The following is a 21,710-nucleotide window of genomic DNA, read 5'->3' as shown; positions in this document are numbered from 1 at the left end:
CTACCGGGATTTTTCCCGGTATCCCGGCTGCCCAATCCGGCCCTGGTGTGGAGGCTCCGCTTCATGCGATCTCCGCCGCACACTGAAGATTGAATGCAAGGTACCCCTTTTATATTTGGGGTTCAAATGAGCCAATAGGATTTAAGCAGTTTTCATCCTATTGAAATACAAGCACAGAGAAGCGCAACCACGACTCAAGGTAAAAATCTCAAAACATTTATTGAGCACACAATCTTATGCACTTACTAACATTCAGTAAAAACATTGCCTTAAAACACAGTCAATCCATATACGGCTTCCAGCGTTGGTATAGGCACTCAGCACTGTTGTCATCCACTCTTTAGTCAATCCGTTGGCTATAACTGCTGAAGTAAACAAATAGGCTGTATGGTAAGTGGTAGAACAGCTGTAGATTCGCGCATTGGGGAAGACCGCTCTGCACCTCCGGGAAGAAGATAGAAGATGGTCCCGGGATGGATGAAGATGGAGCCGCATGGATGAAGACCTTCATCGCCGGACTTCAGAAACCATGAGTACATTTTTGGGGGTTAGTGTTAGGTGTTTTTTTGGGGGGGGTAGTTTTTTTTAGATTATGGATTTTTTTATATTGATGGGCACTAAAGAGCTGATTGCCCCTTTAAGGGCAATGCCCATACAAAAGCCCCTGATTGCTTAAGGGCAATGTCCTACAAAAGGTACTTTTAAGGGCTATTGGTAGTTTATTGTTAGATTAGGGGGTGTTTTTATTTTGGGATGACTTTTTTGTTTTTATAGGGGTATTAGATTAGGTTTAATTTTTATTATTTTTGTTAATTTTGTTTATTATTTTTTGCGTTTTGTTTTTTTTGTAATGTTAGGGTTTTTTATTTTTTCGTAGTGTTAGGATTTTTAAATTATGTAACTTAGGTTTTTCATTTTTCTTATGTTAGGTTTATTTATAGTTTAAGCTTATTTATTTTTTTTATTTCACAAGTAAGTTTTTTTTTATTTAAAGGTAGTTATATTTTCACTTTAATTTAAAGTTAGGGGGTGTTAAGTTTAGAGGTTAATAGTTTAATTTAGTGTGTTTTTGATGTGGGGGGCCGGCAGTTTAGGGGTTAATAGGTTTAGTTTAGTATTTGCGATGTGGAGGGCGGCGGTTTAGGGGTTAATAGGTTTAGTTTAGTATTTGCGATGTGAGGGGCCGGCGGTTTAGGGGATATTATGTTTAGTTTAGTATTTGCGATGTGGAAGGCCGCGGTTTAGGGGTTAATACTTTAATTTAGTGTTGGCTATGTGAGTTGGCCACTGTTTAGGGGTTAATAGGTTTATTTCAGTAGAAGCAATGTGGGGAACGGCGGATTAGTGGTTAATACTTTATTTTAGTGTTGGCGATGTGGGTGGGCGGCGGATTAGGGGTTAATAGGTTTAATATAGTATTTGCAATGCAGGGGGATGGTGGTTTAGGGGTCAGTAGGTAGTTTATGGGTGTTAGTGTACTTTGTAACATTATTTTTGTGAGTTTTGTGAAACATTTTTGTTTCGTAAAATCTTTAACTATTGGTCTTTGATCGTGGAATGGATCGTTGCGGTATAAGCTATAACGCTAGCATAATAGCCTGACTGAACAACTTGTAATACAGGAGACCTGAAAATTCCACACTCAAAAGACATTTTTTGAGTGCAGAATGGAGACTTGCGGTACATGCTAAAATGCTTGCGGTATAGCTGTACCGCCGCAACTTATAATAAGGGAGACCTGCCACTCCGCGCACAAAGGCCATTTTTTCAGAGGTATAGCTGTACCGCACAACTTGTAATCTTGCTGTGTAATTGGTAATGAAGGTAACACCTTGGAACGTTTGGTTTTTAATTTTTTTTTTTTTTTTTTTATATTTTTATTGAGGTAAAATAGCTTTTACATTACAGTCATATCAGAAAAGGTACAAACAATGCACATCCTGTAGGAATAACACATATCAAGTAATTACAATACATCAACTGAAAACATCAACTCTCAACAAATCAACAGGATATGATATTCTGGTTACCTCATTTTTTAAGATTGTTGGATCGTTATGTCCTCAAAGCAAACAGGCCCACTTATGGGGCCAGAAACCTTAGCCAGTCACTGAGGACCCAAAAACAGAGCTAAAATCAAGGAGTTTAGTGTCAATGTGAATGACATAGCGCCCAAGTTGGGAGACCATAGGTATCATTAGATTTTGGAAGTACAGCAGTGTGCCTAGGTTATCCTTAGTTAACATAATATAGTCATCTCTGCAAACTAATAGGGGTGATATATTAATATGGACTTCTGTTGCTACTGCAAACCTGGGCTGATACAAACATTGAACATTATCAAGTACACAGGTTCCCCACTCTGAGCTAGGAAAATAAAACTGTAGTAACTACGTCTCATAAAACTCTGTAACTTGGTAGGGGAGTAGATGTAGCTAGTCGTCCCAAATCTGCTAGTGCAAGATGAGTAAGACTATGCATCTAAGGTTGCAAGCTCAGGAAAAAGAGTACTCTATCTGGGAGAAATACTTGGGGATCGCATATATTAATCACTCAAAATCTTCGAGCTTAGATCCTCGCATCAGCAATTCTAACTTATTTGTCAAACATATATAAACAAGCCAACATCAACATTAAGATTATAATAGCATACAGTCTGTAGACATAGACACATAAAACAATCCTAACAAATCTATATATTGTAAACATCCGGAGAGCCCTTTTTTTTTTTTTTTTTTTTTTTTCCCACGCTCAAAGAGGTGCAGGATACGGTAAGGGCTCTGCGAACAGGGCAGAGACTACCTAACTCTGCCAGAAGGGGTGCGGAGGATAAGGTGATTATCCCTTCCCACACAATTTGTTTCTTCCTCTTTCTTCTCAAGAAAAGAGAAAAAAGGAAAGAGAAAAAAGAAAAAGGGGGGGGGGAGGGGAAGGGGAGCGGAAAGGGGAAGAGGGCGAGGAGGCGGGGAAGAAAGTGGAAGGAGAAGGTTGGGGAGGGAGGGAAGGGGGGAGTGGAAGAAGGGAGAAGAAGGAAGGGGAGAGGGGTTAGAGAGAGGGGGGAGAAGAGAGGGGAAGGGAAAAGAGGAAGAAGGGGAAGGAGGCAAGAAGGGAAGGGGGGTGAAAGGGAAGGGGGGTTAAGAGGGAGGAAGGAGAGGGTGGGGAGGAAGGAGGGAGAGGGAGGAAGGGGGGGGAAGGAAGGACAGGGAGTAAGAGGGGGGGCGAAGCCTAAAGTGATAACAGAGTCCCATTTAATAAGCAAACAGTGGTTCTCAAATCGATTTCAGATGGAAATACTTTCACTCTCCGGAGAAGAGGCAGTTATGGCTAGACAGAGCGAGTGAAGGGTGGGAGGGGGGTCAGAGAGGAAGAACATAGGAATAATGAATAGAGATGGGCAGACGGTATAGAGTTCTGTCTTCCTGGGAAGGGAAGAAGAGCGGATGGGAAGGAGAGTGGAGCAGCCAGAAGAGGGTATAGAAGTAGAGGGAGGGTTGAGTATCTGCTAAAGGGGAGGAAATTGGGGAGAGAGGAGATGATGAGGAGAGGAGAGACGAAAAGAGGGCAAATAAACAGTGCATATAATCATTAGATGTACCTCTACACATACTAGTAAGCCAGCCTTCTATGTGGGGATATTGTACAGATCCAACAGTGCAGGTTAATACATATAGTCATATAGTAAATTAGTATACGCTGAACATCTACAATGCTAAACAATTGACATTTTTCAGATGTTAAAATAAGATCAGAGGTTGGAGAGGGATATAGACAGGATGGAGCAAATGGAGGGTTGGAAGGGAGAGGCGGTTTTGGGTGGGTGGAAATATGGAGGAAGGATGGATAAGTTGGGAAGGGAAGAACGAAGAGATAGAGAGAAAAAAGATAGATAGGTGGATGGCCAGGAGTTCAGTCCTCCTAGAAGAAAGGAGGGAGAGCATATGGAGAGAGGAACAAGAGGGCATAGGAGCTGAAGAAGGAAGGTTGAAGCCAGGCTGGAATGGGAAGTAGGCGGGGGAAAGAGTGGAGTACATAGATGTGGTGAGACAGTAGGGTCTAGTGGGAAGGCATGGGGAAGGAAGGGTTATTGGGGAGTCAAGAGAGGCCAGGCTTGGAATAGGAGAAGGGAGAACGAGTTAGGGGGTTAGGGAAAGTAAGGAAAGAATGGAGGGAAGGGAGAGGATAAGAAGAGAGACCAAAATCATTAGGAACACCCTTGCAGGAACTATAAACTTTAGGTACATACAAGAACATTAGTGGAACATGATAAACAATTAGTGGTATGAAAACAACTCAGTGAAAAAATTGGTAGTTGGTGAGATTAGATATTCCTTCAACAGTACATTACCAGTTCTCTGGTCATCCCCGACTCCTAGGTGTAGTCCCAATCCGTATAGGGAGATGGTCTACACAGGCAGACCATGTCCCAGTCCTCTAGGGGAGTGAGAGCAAAGTATGTAGAGTCTAAACAACTAGTGTTGGGGGGGGGAGGGAAAGAAAACATGGAATGGGGAATGATGTTAAAGGTGCCCAACAGCTGGGCCTCACAGGTTCTTCTGTACCATCTTGGTGCTAGAAAGTAGAACAGTCCTCTCGAGGGTGGACCGCGATAAGCAGTCTATACACACCCGGAGGAGGGAGGTTGAGTAATCATAAGACCTCCATGGGTGGGCTGAGGGTGGTGAGTCATCGTCCGGGGTCTTGTCTAGGTGGCTCTTGTCTGTCCGGGCTCCAAGGCTGGGCTCCAACTCTCAGCAAAGGCCCTGCTCTATGTGGGCGGGGAGGATTCTCATCTCCGTTACCAGCAGGTAGATTCCAGATTCTCAGGAGGTCTTGCGCCTGTCTTGGTGTTAGTGCAGTGTGTTGGGTCCCGTCTCTGGTAATGATCAATTTGGTCGGGAATCCCCACCTGTACCGGATATGTTGATCTCTCAGAGTTTTTGTGGTTTCACTGAAACTTCGTCGTTGCTGGAGCGTGAATGGGGACAGATCAGGATACAGTGAAATATCTTTAAATTGATCCGGGAGTTGTGGTTGTCTCAGGGTGACTTTCAGTAGCCTATCTTTGAAGGAAAAATAGTGCAGTTTGGCTATGGTATCCCTGGGCTTGTCCATAGGTAGGTTTTGCGGCCTAGCCGCCCTGTGTATTCTGTCGATTCTTGCATCCTGATCTCCCGATGGACCCAGGATTGATCTGAATAGTGCTTGAGTGAATTTTTCTAGGTCCTGGGGCCCCACAGATTCTGGAATTCCCCGAATCCTGACGTTGTTCCGCCTGGAGCGGTCCTCCAAGTCTGCCAGCTTCGCCTCCAAGGAGGACACTTGGTCGGCCAAGTTTTGTGTATAGCTCACCCAATTTGTGTGGTCCACTAGCAGGTCCTCTTGTTTGCGTTCTAAGATGTCAGTTCACTCATTAACTGTGACAATGTCTTTCCTGAGATCGTCAAAGGACCTTTCTAATTTATCAAACCTCTTTGTGAATGACTGAGTCTGTTGATCTAGCAGTAGCTTCATAGAATCTATAGTGATCGTTTCAGACTGTGTGCGGGAGGGTGGTGAGCTCCGCACGCTAGCCCTTCCCTCGGAGATAGAGGGGGAGGCAGATCTATCATCATCTGAGATATCCGGTGATGGGTCCCTGATAGGGAGAAAATGATCTCGAACTGTATGCTTTGAAGGTTTCATTCCCTTGGATTTCCTCTTGGAATATTGCGACATTGGAAGGTAGGTTTACCACTAGTGGTGAGTAGTGGATTAGGAGGTGTTAGGAGGAGAGAGGGTCACTATGAGGGAGACCTGGCAGAATCAGCTGGCTAACACCGGCAGGGAGGGGCGCCCCAGGACTTAGCACATCATAGTTGCGCTACGTGGGTTAAGCAACTATAGAGAGTTCTTTTGGAGGCTGTGTTAGTGGTAAGCTATGATGCAAATAGGCAGGAGTGTGGGTAGTAGGTGACTCCTGGAAGTAACAAGTTTTGACTGGATGTGTCTCTCCCCTAAGGGATCAATGCCACCACTGGGCCTAGATGGGAAAAGGATGTGGGGTATGACCCACTCTAAGAGTTAGAGTGGGAAAGGGAAAAGGAGAGACACTACAGTGTGGTATCTATCTGAGAACCAGGCAGAGGTTTTGAGTCCTGACAGGACCTTGAGAACTGAGCAATGTACAGTACTGCAGGGAGTCTCTGTGATAGCAGGGTCTTGTGGGTGTACTTTGCTTGCTGTGGATAGACAGTGTTAGAGGCAGAGTAGGTGAGAATTATCTGGTCCTGCAGGTCAGCTCAAATCTCAGGCCCCAAGCTAGTTATGAGGGTTCAGAGTTAAGTGTGCAGGGTAAGGTCTCTAAGTTAGGAGACACACCAGGGTCAGTAGGTTGCTGTAAGGTAGCTTATATGTAAGAGCAGATTTAGGGATAGTCCCCCTTCAGTCGTACAGATCGTTCTTAATTGTCCCTTAAATAGGCAGTCAATAGGCTCAGATTAGTGTTATTGCGGTTACAGAGCCAGTGATTTTTCAGGTGATGTAGTGGGTATGCAGGGATCTGAGTGGGGACCATGCGTTGGGCTTACCCTTATATCTGTGGTCTGCAGCCCGTAGTATGTAGTGCAGGGCTCCGTTCCCCCGCCTGATCAGTCTGGAAGGCTTGGTGAATGAGGATGGCCGCAACTGCTGTTGGTCTGTGGTTGGACCCGGTAGCTACAATCAGGTAATTAGCCCGCCGGGAGGGTGAACTCCGGCGGTAGCGTTGCACTGCAAGATCGCGGCCCAGTGACGTCACAGGTAATGGCGCCGTTCGCGCCTTTTTACCGCCGAGCCGTTTCTTCTAAGGCTGATCAAAGAGGTCTTTCGAAGGCCAGTGATTATTCAGGTGAGCTGCTGGAGAGGTTGAAAGGCCTCCGCTAACGCGGTAGTGTAGAGCCGGTCCTCGGGGCTAATGACAGAAGCTGGGCTAATGACAGAAGCTGGGCTAATGGAGGCTACGGGGGTGTTGCGCTGTGCCCAGAAGTGGGATAAAAGTCATCAAACAGGGAGAGGGTCCCAGCCGAGAGCCCAGTCAGATGTTAGCTGATGAGGTAGCAAACTTGAGCAGATTCTGAGCTATAAAAGCAGGTTATTAGGATTATAAACTTTATGGGCTCCAGGAGCTCTATGAACACACGTCTGATCTTGTCTCTAGCCGGCTCCGCCCCCCCGGTTTTTAATTTTATTATTCTGATTTATATTGAAGTTAATTTTCCTTATGTAGGAGATTAACTTCTGATCGTCCTTGTTTAATTGTTTTAGATGAGTAACCTCTCTGTTTCAAATGAGTAGTTAATTTGTCTGCTCTTTGGTGATAAATGTTTGCTGCACTACAATTTCTCTTTAGACGGGTGTACTGGCCCTTTGCTACTGCATAGGGAACAAAATCTGTATGCATTACCGGCTATGAGTTTTCTATAATCATCTGTGGTCACTGTACCATCAGAATTACCTGTGAGTGTTACACCTAAAAAAAATAATTGATTTACGTTGGATATCAAATGTAAATTTAAGATTCAATTCATTCAGATTTAGCCTATAAACAAACATGCGGCTAGATTACGAGTTTTGCATTATGAGCGGCTCGGTGCTAACTTGCAAGTTATTGTCACCGCTTACCTCCCTATAGCGCTGCTATTACAGGTTTTCATAAACCCCGGCGTTAGCAGGTAATATTGCAGTGTTGAGCAAAATTGAGCTCCATACCGCACTCAAATACCGGCTCTGCTTTGAGCTAGTTTTACGTGCTCGGGATTTCCCCATAGACATCAATAGGGAGAGCTAAAAAAAAGCCTAACACCTGCAATAAAGGATCGTAAAGCTCCGTAACGCAACCCCATTGATTCCTATGGGGAAAGTAAATTTATGTTTACACCTAACACCCTAACATAAACCCTGAGTCTAAACACCCCTAATCTGCTGCCCCCGACATCGCTGACACCTACATTACAATTATTAACCCCTAATCTGCCGCCCCCGACATCGCCGCCACCTACCTACACTTATTAACTCCTAATCTGCCGCCCCCAATGTCGCTGCCACCTACATTACAGTTATTAACCCCTAATCTGCCGCCCCCGACATCGCCAACGCCTGCCTACATTTATTAACCCCTAATCTGTCGCCTCCAATGTCGTCCCTACCTACCTACACTTATTAACCCCTAATCTTCCGCCCCCAACATCGCCGCCACTATACTAAACTTATTAACCCTTAACCCTAACCCTAAGTCTAACCCTAACACCCACTAACTTTAATATAATTCAAATAAATCTAAATAAAAATGACTATTAATATCTAAATAATTCCTATTTAAAACTAAATACTTACCTATAAAATAAACCCTAAGATAGCTACAATATAACTAATAGTTACATTGTATCTATCTTAGGTTTTATTCTTATTTCACAGGTAAGTTTGTATTTATTTTAACTAGGTAGACTAGTTAGTAAATAGTTATTAACTATTTACTAGCTACCTAGTTAAAATAAATACAAATTTACCTGTAAAATAAAACCTAACCTGGGTTACACTAACACCTAACCTTACACTACAATTAAATAACGAATACCGGTATATGGCGCTAACAGTCCTGGAACAGGTGTTGCTTGAAAGCATAGAGCCGGTTACTCCTTTGAGATGGAAGTGGGAGTGTAGATGCTAGTTGCGTGAGTCACGCAGATCTCCCCTCCGTATGGTCGTGAGGTTGTTTGCAGCCTGTGACGTTGATGGATATTCTCCAATCACATCAAAGAGAGGATACACTGGAAGAGAAGGATAGAACAGGTGCAGCCCAACTCAAGTGAAATAAGATTTAATACAGCGTAAGTGCGCAAATAACAAGTGGCTACTTACAAGATATAAAAACAAAGTGTGCATAAAAAGGGTTAACACCCAAAGCAATGTAAAAGCGGCAACTGTTCCAATTTGAGAAGGATAAGTCCCACGTATCAGATCTACCTCAGCCGTAGTTATAACCAAGTGTAGAGAATGATGCAGGAAATTCTTTCTGTATGTTTACAGTGAATTGCAGAATGTTCAAAGGTCTCAAAGTCTCTACGCATTTCGTCTGAGAGTGCTCAGACTTTTTCAAGAGTGAATCCATTGGTAGCTCTAACCGGCTTTTTAAAGAGCCAATGGGAGGTAAATATTGGTGTGACCAACCAAAAGTACGTTTGCATCCGACACCTGTTACATTATTACCATTAAAAATCCACATAGTAAAACAGTATCAAAGGGCACAATTTACATGAATGCTATAAAATGAGTTTGACTACCTAGCATATATACATATTCATCTAACATACATAACAATTGCGAGATAAAAACAATATTTAAAAAGAATATATAAGTTTTGCGTGCAAACAAAGCAATACCCAAGATGTATCTTCTTATTATGATTGTCAACCTATGTTTTTATATACGTGTGCAGATGGAAACAAACATATTATTACCAAAAGTGTCTAACCATAAGTGTTGGGATTTCCTACATGAGATTTACATGAAAGCTTGTAGGTCCAGTTCCATATTTAGACCTGAAGGATGCATTGAGTCCAGTTGGTAAATCCAAAGGACTCTCTGCGTCTTAAGGTTAATAGTCTATTTGGATATTTATTAGGAGGTATCCAATCAATGACTTTAATTTTCAAACTTTTTGGGTCTGAACTATGGCATAATCTAAAATGTTCAGGGACACTGTGTGTTTTTAAGCCTATCTTTATGTTGTTTACATGTTCATTTAGTCTAGTGCGGTTATTCCTTTTGGTTCTACCTACATAGATCATTTTGCAACTACAGCTTAAAAGATATACTACATATGTAGTGCCACAGTTGCATTTAAATTTCATGTTAAAAGTTTTTGTCCCCCCAGAGTTTGTGAAAGCATTGCCCCTATCTACATATTTACACATTCCACATCTTGATACTCCACATTTATATGTGCCTGGCTTTTGCTCCAGCCAATGTGTAACTGTAGTGGCTTTTTGTTGTTGTAATGGATCCCGTAACTTGGTAGGTGCTAATATATTTTTTCCTGAATGTTACTAGTGGTTTATCAGGTAAAGTGTTTCCCAGAATAGGATCTGCTTTTAGTATCCCCCAGTGTCTTTTTAAGATATTTTGGATTTCTTTTGAACCTTGATTGTAAGTTGTTATAAATCTGATGTTGTTATTACCAGTGTTGGTAGTTGTTGGTTTTCTTATTTTATATGGTGTAAGAAGTGTTTTTCTATCCAGCTTTTGAACTCTGTCCTTGGCATGTTTGATGGTAGAGTCCTCATAACCTTTTTCTAAAAGTTTAGCATCCAAAATGGCTACTTCATTGATGTAGTCACTTCCCCTGGTGCAATTTCTCTTAATTCTTTGGTATTGCCCTAGGGGAATATTAGTTTTCCACCTGGGCAAATGACCACTTTTGGTGTTCAGGAAACCATTTTTGTCTGTGGGTTTCCGATAGTTCTTAACAGCCACTTTTTTATTGTCATCTACAAAAAGCACCAGGTCAAGAAATTCAACTTGTTTGTTGTCCACCTTGGACACAAATTTTAGATTGAGGCTATTTGAATTCATATGATAGATAAACTCTCTACTGATGATTTCTGTGCCTTTCTAGATGATTATTACATCATCTATATATCTGTAATAACAAACAAGGTTCCTAATGTATGGATTATTAGACCAAATATACTTTTCCTCAAAGCTATGCATGTAAAGGTTAGCGTACGATGGGGCAAATGTAGTCCCCATCACTGTTCCCTGTATCTGTAAAATTGATTGTTAAAATCAAAATAGTTATGTGATAAAATAAAGCTGATACCTGTTAAAATAAATTCTAAGTGGATGTGGGATAGAAAATCTTTACTAAGTAATTTGTCTATGGCTTTAATTCCTGATTCATGTGGAATGCATGTGTATAAAGATGATACATCACATGCAATCCACATGTAATCATCTTCCCAATCCATACCTTCAAAAATGTTGATGGTATGTATAGTATCTCTAAGGTATGCCTTGGTGGACTGTAAATAATAATCTATATAGATGGAGAGATTGCAAATAATAATCTATATAGATGGAGAGATTATTGGTTAAGGAAGCTATGCCCGAAATGATGGGCCTACCGGGTGGTTAAATGAGAGTTTTATGCACCTTTGGTAGGTGATAAAAAGTTGGAATAGTGGGATGGTTCTCAGTTAAAAAGGGAAACTCATCATTATTAAGAATGTTATTATTTTTGGCCTCCTTTAGAATTATGTTAAGTTCTTTTTTATACTTAAGGGTGGGATCAAAGTTTAATTTTTTATATGTATTATGATCATTTAAGATATTAAAAGCCTCTTTTAGATAGTCATTTCTATTTTGGTATAACTACCCTTCCCCCCTTATCGGCTGCCCTAATGATAATATTTTGATTGTTTTGTAAATTTTTTAATATTCTCCTTTCCTCTAAAGAGAGATTGTCATTATATTTATGGATCCAACCTCTATTTCTCTTCTCCCAGAGTTTGGTTAAATCTCCACAAACAAGTTTGTTAAACGTGGTGATAAATTCTGATAAAAAGTTGGAATAGTGGGATGGTTCTCAGTTAAAAAGGGAAACTCATCATTATTAAGAATGTTATTATTTTTGGCCTCCTTTGGAATTATGTTAAGTTCTTTTTTATACTTAAGGGTGGGATCAAAGTTTATTTTTTTATATGTAAGATCATTTAAGATATTAAAAGCCTCTTTTAGATAGTCATTTCTATTTTGGTATAACTACCCTTCCCCCCTTATCGGCTGCCCTAATGATAATATTTTGATTATTTTGTAAATTTTTTAATGTTCTCCTTTCCTCTAAAGTGAGATTGTCATTGTATTTATGGATCCAACCTCTATTTCTCTTCTCCCAGCGTTTGATTAAATCTCTACAAACAAGTTTGTTAAACGGGGTGATAAATTCTCCCTGGGCTGAATAGGGATAGAAGCTGGATTTGTGTTTAAAATTACTATGCCTAATGGATTCTTCATAATCATGAATGCTTAAATTTAACAGATCTTCCATCCTTTGTTGATCTGATGTAAGTGTAACTGAACTATCCCAATGATTGGCTAGATCATTAAGTACTCCTAATGTCTGATAATCTGAATGATCTAATTTGGTAAGGGACGGTGGATTCTCTTTAGGTGCACTTTTTATAAAATATCTCTTCAGAGTAAGATTTCTTATGTATTTTTGTATGTCTATATATGTCTGGAATTTATCCGGGGCTTTTTTAGGTGCAAAGTTTAGGCCCTTGTCTAAAAAAATTATTTCATTATTGCCTAATGTGGTGTCCGAGAGGTTAAAAATATTAACTTTATTATTTTCTATCTCGTTCTTTTTATGTTTGAGTTGCTGTATTTTTCTCCCCCCTCTACATCCCTGCTTGCCCTTTTTCGTTTGCCCGGTGTGACTCTTAGATTCCACATAATTGGGTCCTCTACTTCTGTCGAGTTTCGGAATCTCCCTGTTGGGGAAGTTGCAAGATCTAAAAAATGTAGTTGATGATTAGTCTCATTTGAATGTATTTCTTTATGAGTCTTTTTTGGGTATTGTGAAGTTTTTGGTTTTGCCCCCTGTGTATACCAATTTGGGTGTTGGTAAGTGGCTGGTTCATGGTCCACTAATGCATCAAATCTATTATTAGTATGGACAGGTGGAAAATTATGTGTGTGATTATTGCTAGATTTGTAATTTTTCATAAAAGGTGGAGTAAAACAATTAGATTTACTTTTTCTCCATGTATTTTGCCCAGGTGGATGGTGAACTCCATCCAAACGTGGTACTCTATTTGTTTTCTGATGAATTGGACCAAGTTCTTTACCATAACCTATATTGTTGTATCCTTTATTGTTAAAATCATTGCCCCCTCTAGAGGGTTTATATATAAATGTTTATATTGTGTTGTACCATAATTAGTTCCAAATGATGTATGATTGTAGTGATCTCTCTTATAACTGTCATTATATTGATCACTTGATTGATGCTGCCTGTGATTATTATGATTATGGTTGTTTTAAGGTGTCTTATTTTCATGGATATGTGTTGCTCTCAAATTATGAGTGATAGTATTAAGTTGAACTTTTTTAGAATTTGTAGGGGTTGCTAGGTTATCATTTACATTGTCAACTCGGTAATGATTATCACCATTCATTGAATTAGTGATAGCAGCATCTTTAATTCTATATGTATATACCTTATCGTTTATATAATCGTCTTTGTCCCTGCATAATTTTTTGTGTTTTGCTTTCATTAGATCAGAGCCAAATCTCTTATTTCTATCTTGTATGCTGTCATTGAGTTGTCTCCAATGCTCATCTGTTTAAAAGTTCTGAATTTTAGGTAGTAAACTATCAAGAGAGCCTTTGATTTTTTCTAATTTATGCTAATTTATATTTGATGAGGATTTTGATTAGTGTTAGAGAACACTCATGAAAGGCTTTGTCCCATTCAGTACTGTATTCTACTTCCTCTAATTCAAAAGCAGTTTTTTTGTACAATTTCAATCCGCTAGGGATTATATATTGCAATACATAATTATCTAGGAGTATAAGATCTTGCCATTCTCTAGTATCATTATTGAGTAATTTCTCTAATTCTCTAAAAAGTTCATTCGGATCTGTGCTCTTTGAGCTATTAGATATGATATCTGTTTGTGCTAATAAATCAAGGGCTCTTTTTCTATGATATCTGTTTGGACAATCTCCAAAATTGTGAATACTCATATTTGATGTAATGAGATCTCAACTAAATGTGCCCTACGTGACTAATAAATGTCAGAACTGTGAAATTTCTGTGAAATTTGTTTTTTTTAAAAAATATCAGTTATGCACCTGTCAAATGGTGTTTTAAAACTTTGACAAAATATTTTGTAAAAATTTGATCAGTTAAAATATTTCAACCACATCTAAAACATAGTCATAATGACCGCATAAAATACATAAAAAATATGAAAAAAACTTATACACAAATAATGAATTTGAGTAAACCAAAATAAAATGAAGACAACATTCGCCAAATGGCATTGGAAAAGATTCAAGTGTTCAGAAAAGAGCACCAAGAATGAGAATGAAAAAATGGCTGTTAAGAACTATCGGAAACCCACAGACAAAAATGGTTTCCTGAACGCCAAAAGTGGTCATTTGCCCAGGTGTAAAACAAATATTCCCCTAGGGCAATACCAAAGAATTAAGAGAAATTGCACCAGGGAAAGCGACTACATCAATGAAGTAGCCATTTTGAATGCTATTTTTTTAGAAAAAGGTTATGAGGAATCTACTATCAATCATGCCAAGGACAGAGTTCAAAAGATGGATAGAAAAACACTTCTTACACCATATAAAATAAGAAAACCAACAACTACCAACACTGGTAATAACAACATCAGATTTATAACAATTTACAATCAAGGTTCAAAAGAAATCCAAAATATCTTAAAAAGACACTGGGGGGTACTAAAAGCAGATCCCATTCTGGGAAAACACTTTACCTGATAAACCACTAGTAACGTTCAGGAAAAAATATATTAGCACCTACCAAGTTACGGGATCCATTACAACAACAAAAAGCCATTACAGTTACACATTGGCTGGAACAAAAGCCAGGCACATAAATGCGGAGTATCAAGATGTGGAATGTGTAAATATGTAGATAGGGGCAATGCTTTCACAAACTTTGGGGGGACAAAAACTTTTAACATGAAATTTAAATGCAACTGTGGCACTATATATGTAGTATATCTTTTAAACTGTAGTTGCAAAATGATCTATGTAGGTAGAACCAAAAGGAATATCCGCACTAGACTAAATGAACATGTAAACAACATAAAGATAGGCTTAAAAACACACAGTGTCCCTGAACATTTTAGATTATGCCATAGTTCAGACCAAAAAGTTTGAAAATGAAAGTCATACACCGAGATTACGAGTTTTTCGGTAACAGGGGTGCGTTGCTAACAAGCAATTTTTTTTTCAACGCTCACTTAAGACAACGCTGGTATTACAGTTTTTTTTAAACCCGGCGTTAATCGCAAAAAGGTGAGCGTAGAGCAAAATTTAGCTCCACATCTCACCTCAATACCAGCGTTGCTTACGGTAGCGGTGAGCTGGAAAAACGTGCTCGTGCACAATATCCCCATAGGAATCAATGGGGCAGAATCGGCTGAAAAAAAACCTAACACCTGCAAAAAAGCAGAGTTCAGCTTCTAACGCAGCCCCTTTGATTACTATGGGGAAACAAAAGTTATGTCTACACCTAACACCCTAACATGAACCCCGAGTCTAAACACCCCTAATCTTACACTTATTAACCCCTAATCTGCCGCCCCCGACATCGCTGAAACCTGCATTATATAATTAACCCCAAATCTGCTGCTCCGGACACCGCCGCCACCTACATTATACTTATGAACCCCTAATCTGCTGCCCCCAACATCGCCGACACCTACATTTTATTTATTAACCCCTACTCTGCCGCCCCCAATGTCGCCGCCACCTAACTACACTTATTAACCCCTAATCTGTTTCCGCCAACGTCGCTGCCACTATAATAAACTTATTAACCCCTAAATCTAAGTCTAACCCTAACCCCACATAATTTAAATATAATTTAAAATTATCTAAATAAAATTACTACAATTAAATAAATAATTCCTATTTTAAACTAAATACTTAGCTATAAAATAAACCCTAAGATAGATACAATATAACTAATACTTACATTGTAGCCATCTTAGGGTTTATTTTTATTTTACAGGCAACTTTGTATTTATTTTAACTAGGTACAATAATTATTAAATAGTTATTAACTATTTTATAACTTCCTAGTTAAAATAAGTACAAATGTACCTGTAAAATAAACCCTAACCTAAGTTACAATTACACCTAACACTACACTATCATTAAATAAATTAACTAAATTACCTACAATTAATTACAACTAAATAAAATAAACTAAAGTACGAAAAAAAAGACACTACATTACAGAAAATAATAAAATAATTACAAGAATTGTAAACTAATTACACCTAATCTAAACCCCCTAATAAAATAAAAAAAGCCCCCGAAATAATAAAAAATCCCTACCCTATACTAAATTACAAATAGCCCTTAAAAGGGCTTTTTGCGGGGCATTGCCCCAAAGTAATCAGCTCTTTTACCTGTAAAAAAATACAATACCCCCCAACATTAAAACCCACCACCCACACACCCAACCCTAGTCTAAAACCCACCCAATCCCCCCTTAATAAAACCTAACACTACCCCCTTGAAGATCACCCTACCATGAGACGTCTTCACATAGCCGGGCACAAGTGGTCCTCCAGAGGGGCAGAAGTCTTCATCCGATACGGGCAGAAGAGGACCTCCAGATGGGCAGAAGTCTTCATCCAGGCGGCATCTTCTATCTTCATCCATCCGGAGCGGGTCCATCTTGAAGCCAGCCGGCTGGGTGAAGACGTCTCACGGTAGGGTGATCTTCAAGGGGGTAGTGTTAGGTTTTATTAACGGGGGATTGGGTGGGTTTTAGAGTAGGGTTGGGTCTGTGGGTGGTGGGTTTTAATGTTGGGGGGTATTGTATTTTTTTTTTACAGGTAAAAGAGCTGATTACTTTGGGCAATGCCAAGCAAACAGCCCTTTTAAGGGCTATTTGTAATTTAGTATAGGGTAGGAATTTTTATTATTTTGGGGGGCTTTTTTATTTTATTATTATTTGTTTTTTTTCGTACTTTAGTTTATTTTATTTTATTGTAATTAAATTGTAACGTGTAACTTTAAGGTGTCACATTCGTCCTATCTATCAGCTTTGTCGAATGCAGTTAACCCTGTATGGCACAGCTGTTGTTAGTGATTGCCAGTGACATAGTTGCAACTTGTCTCCAGTAGACGCTAAATCCTTTTGATTGTGTGTGCGACAAATAATATTATTTGCCCAGGGGATCATGGGGACTGGTCAAAGTAAGCAAATTTCGGGAGAAACATGTAAAGAATATGTGGCCAGGCAGGAAGACATAGGTTGGGCTATGGTGGACCCTTTCGTGGATAATGTGGTGAAGTGGACTGAGTCAATAGACCCCAGCACTGCATTTCCAAGGGATGGTGACAATTGTATATTTCATAAGGACATGCTAAAGGGTTTATGTTTAGGGGATGAGAAAGCATTTAATTGGTATACAGGGGATCCCATTGGGACATGTGGTACATGAGCGCATCAGCCCAATACTGGTTAAAATATTGTGACGGATATAAATCCACCAGCAATAAGAAACACAAAATAGACAAATCTATCGCCCCCCCCCCCACAATTTACCCGAAACACGTCACAAATACTATGCCCACTGCCCACCCCCATTAGCCCCGCCACCACCATATATGGGATTATATCCCAGTATTACTAAAAATAAGGACGATGATATAATTGTGGCTTATACTACAACTAGACCACGTCCCCTTAATCAAAATTTACCCCCCCTTAATCAAAACCCACAAGGGGCCGAGGCACCTGATGATGTAAATGTCCAGGAACCTCCTAAAAATGACCCAGAGCCTGAATCCCAAGCATTAGTCCATGGGGTCCACACACGAGTCTCCGGACGTATCTGTCCGCGATAGACCAACCCGACAACGACAACCTATACAAAGGTTCACTAACGCAAACTGGGGAGACCCCCGCTTTAGTCCCGGTATCAGTACTTCAAGTACTATGCCATATTTAATTGCTGGGGACCAAATGATTATTAAACCCCTTACGGCAGGTGAATTAAGTGATATTACTAAAGACTGTCCCGACCCTTTAAGACAGCCTGCTGCCTGTATCCTTCACCTTAAGCGATATTTACAGGGAGCCATGTATACCCAGACTGACATTAGAATGATAGTTGATAAATTGTACAATTATCATAAACATGATGAATGGCTTTGGTCTAATGTTCCTACAATTGACCAAAATGACGCCAGTACTTCAGTTACCTCATATGGTCTAGCAAACCCCGATACTAGGGCTACTATGTGGCTTGAACTAGAACGTGAAATACTACGTTGTAGTAAGACCCGACAATCCATGAGTGCAGTGTTAGCATGTAAACAGGAGCCTGGGGAGGCCATTTTAGACTTTGTTAAAAGATTTTTTAAATGTTGGGCAGAGGAAGGAGGCTTATCCTCCGGAGCTGACATGGCTGTATTAAAGAATCAGACTATGTTAGGATGTATGACAGCCTCTGACAGCCTTCTGGTAAAACAACTTATACCTGACTGGCCCACAATGACCCCAAAACAATTATTAACATCTATTGAATCCCGTAATGCTGCGCCCGTAACAGACAAAGAGGGGCCAGAGGTAATCAGGACAGACGTAACATTTGTTTTAATTGCGGGGAAACGGGACATTGGAAAAATTAATGTCCCCACCCACCCCGTAGGGGCTGGGATAACTCCCACCCCAAAGACAGTAACCAACCAAATTCACCCCCTAGACGTGACAATCAACCCCCACAACACAGAATACAATGGCCATAGCGAGGCCCGGAGGGAAGCACCCTTCTCTTACCCAAGGTTACATTGCATTATTGTTGTGAGCCCTATGTTACCCTTAACATAGAAGGCTCCGAAATACGGTTCCTTGTGGATACAGGAGCAACTTGCTCCACTATCATGGGTGAATCGTACGATGGACCCTTGCGAGAGTCTAATCCCTCTGTGGGAATCACTGGTGTGCTCATTCCTAAGTTCTGCACCCCACTCCTCACAGTCCAAATACCCGACTCTCCCGACACCCTGTCCCACTCGTTCCACGTCATCCGAGGTTGCCCCTTAAATCTCCTGGGTCGAGATTTGATGGGTAAGCTGGGAATAATGATGACTATCTCCCGGAATGGTGGCATGACTGTCGACTTTGATCTCAATGAATCTGTCGAATCGCCCCGGGATTCACTGTCGTTGGAGATGGCCCAGTTGAGTGATAAAATAAACCACATTATCGACTATAACCTACCCTTAACCACAAATTTTGACACTCTCTTTGACGGCGTTCCCCCTACCCTATGGTCCACCGGACATTATGATATGGGGACCATCGACTGCACCCCATACAGGGCATCTTTGCGTGAAGACTGTTCCCCAGTTTTCATCAAACAATACCCTATTAGTGATGACAAACTGGAGGGCATAGACCCCATGATTAAAACATTTCTGGAGACGGATATTCTCAAGTATACCATCTCTCCTTACAACACCCCCATTAACCCCCTGCCTAAGCCGGCCGGTGGTTACCATTTTATTCAAGACCTAAGGGCTGTGAATAAACTAATCATCCCTCTCCCTCCCCTAGTCCCAGACGTGACCGCACTGCTCACGGTCATTCCACACAATGCAGAATTTTTTTCTACCATTGATTTGGCTAATGCTTTCTTCTCTATACCCGTTGACGCAGACACACAACAGTTGTTCACCTTCATGTATAAAGGGGTTCAGATGACGTGGTCAAAGTTGCCCCAAGGCTTCACTGATAGCCCCGCCGCATTCGGCCTAGTCCTCAATACCATGCTCAAGAGCTGGACCAGCCCCTGTGGTTCTGTCCTTTTGCAATATGTTGATGACCTGTTATTGTGTAGCACTTCATACGAGGCAGGGGAACAGGACCTAGTGGACCTTTTGTTGTTCCTCGCCCAAGAAGGGCTCAAGGTGTCTAAGCAGAAACTGCAAATCTGCCAGCCACAAGTTGAATACTTAGGCTTTGTCCTGTCCAAAGGCAAACGAGAACTCAGTGCCAAAAGAGTAAAAGCCCTCTCAAGCCTGCCCAAGTCTGCCACTCCCAAAGAAATGCTGACCTTTCTTGGGATGATAAACTATTGTCGACAGTGGATACCAGACTGCTCCCACTACGACTCAATCCTCTGCACCGTTTGCCACAGTGACTCTTCACCCACAATTCACTGGACAGAGACTCTGACCCATGCATACAATGAACTTGCCAGGTCCATCACCACATCCCCTGCCCTCGGCCTCCCTGACTACACAAAACCTTTTCATTTGTACGCAAGGGAAAATTGTAAAACCATGGCGGCCGTCTGTGCCCAAGAGCATGGTAGTAATTCTTTCCGTCCCGTAGCCTTTCTATCTAAAAAACTCCCCATCCCTGTGCAGGGTATGCCTTCATGCCTGCGATCCCTCGCAGCATGTGCCATGGCCGTTGAGATGTGCAAACCTATCATGCTGGGACACCCCCTCATCCTCCATACCTCCCATCAGGTTCTTTAACAACCTCCAGACACAACACATGACTGCCCAAAGACTTAGTGGTTACGAAATACTGCTTACCAGTACTTCTGAGCTAACTATTAAGTACTGTGCAACTAACTCAGGCCCTGCGTCTATCCTTAAGGCCCTGTTATCCTCTGACGTACCACAATCTGACCTCCCCCTTCATGACTGTATTGCACTCATCCACTCCAGCACAACCCCCCATCCTGACCTCCGGGACACCCCTCTTCCAGGGGTCCCTGACGTTTTTGGAGACGGGTCATGTAGCCACCCAGACGACCACACGTACCTTGCAGGATATGCAGTGGTCCGACTCCCCGACATTATCCTTGAGTCCGGTTCTGTCATGCATAATTCCACTCAAGAAGCTAAATTAATAGCTCTCACTCGGGCCTGTGAACTTTTTGCTGATGCCTCCATAAATATTTATACCGACTCCAGATATGCCTTTGGGGTGGTACATGATTTCGGCATGATTTGGAAACAAAGAGGTTTCAAGTCCGCCGACGGTAAGGGTATTAGTCATACCACTCTCATTACAGAGCTCTTACAAGCCATCCTACTCCCAAAAGAAATAGCTGTCATACACTGCCGCGCACACACTAACCTTAACAATCCTGTTGCTAGAGGTAATGCACTAGCTGACACAGTAGCCAAACAAGCAGCCAATATATCCCCATTGCAAGACCCTGTTTACCCCATCCTCATCGCACCTTCTCTGGTCGACGATGTGCTCACTTCCTCTCTCCAAAAATTTGCCACCACCTCCAATATCAAATATTGGGTCTCCCAGAAACTCGAATTAAACCCCCAAGGGTTTTATTCGAAAGAGGGGAAAGGTGGGATGATCATTGGTATTCCTGAAGCCAGTGCACCCATTTTTATTTCCCAAGCCCACGGTGTCAGTCATCTGATCATCCACAACACTCTAGCGTTAATCAAACCTTACTTCTGCATACAAAACCTACAGTTACATGTACAATCTTACATTAACCATTGCATCACCTGTCTCCAAACCAAACACAACAACAAACCCGCAAAACATGACCACCTAACACCACCAGCTGCACCCTTCACTCACCTGCAGATAGACTTCACACATATCCCTAAAACAGGAAACAAACAGTTTTACCTATTGGTCATAGTTGACCAATTTTCTTGCTGGCCTGAGGCCTTCCCTACTACTAGGGAATACGCAAAAACAGTAGTGAAACACCTTTGCACTGACGTCATTCCCCGATTTGGCTGCCCCCTGCAGATTAACTCAGACAATTGCCCTGCCTTTGTTAGTAAGGTATTGCAAGAATTGGTATCTCACCTACAGATAAAATGGAAATTTCACATACCATACCACCCCCAGAGTTCAGGGGTGGTAGAAAGAATGAACCGTACCATTAAGGAAAAACTCCTTTAAGCCA

Source organism: Bombina bombina, chromosome 6, assembly GCF_027579735.1.
Source record: "Bombina bombina isolate aBomBom1 chromosome 6, aBomBom1.pri, whole genome shotgun sequence".
NCBI classification, from domain to species: domain Eukaryota; kingdom Metazoa; phylum Chordata; class Amphibia; order Anura; family Bombinatoridae; genus Bombina; species Bombina bombina.
The sequence above is the reverse complement of the archived record's forward strand: the minus strand, read 5'-3'. Positions refer to the sequence as shown.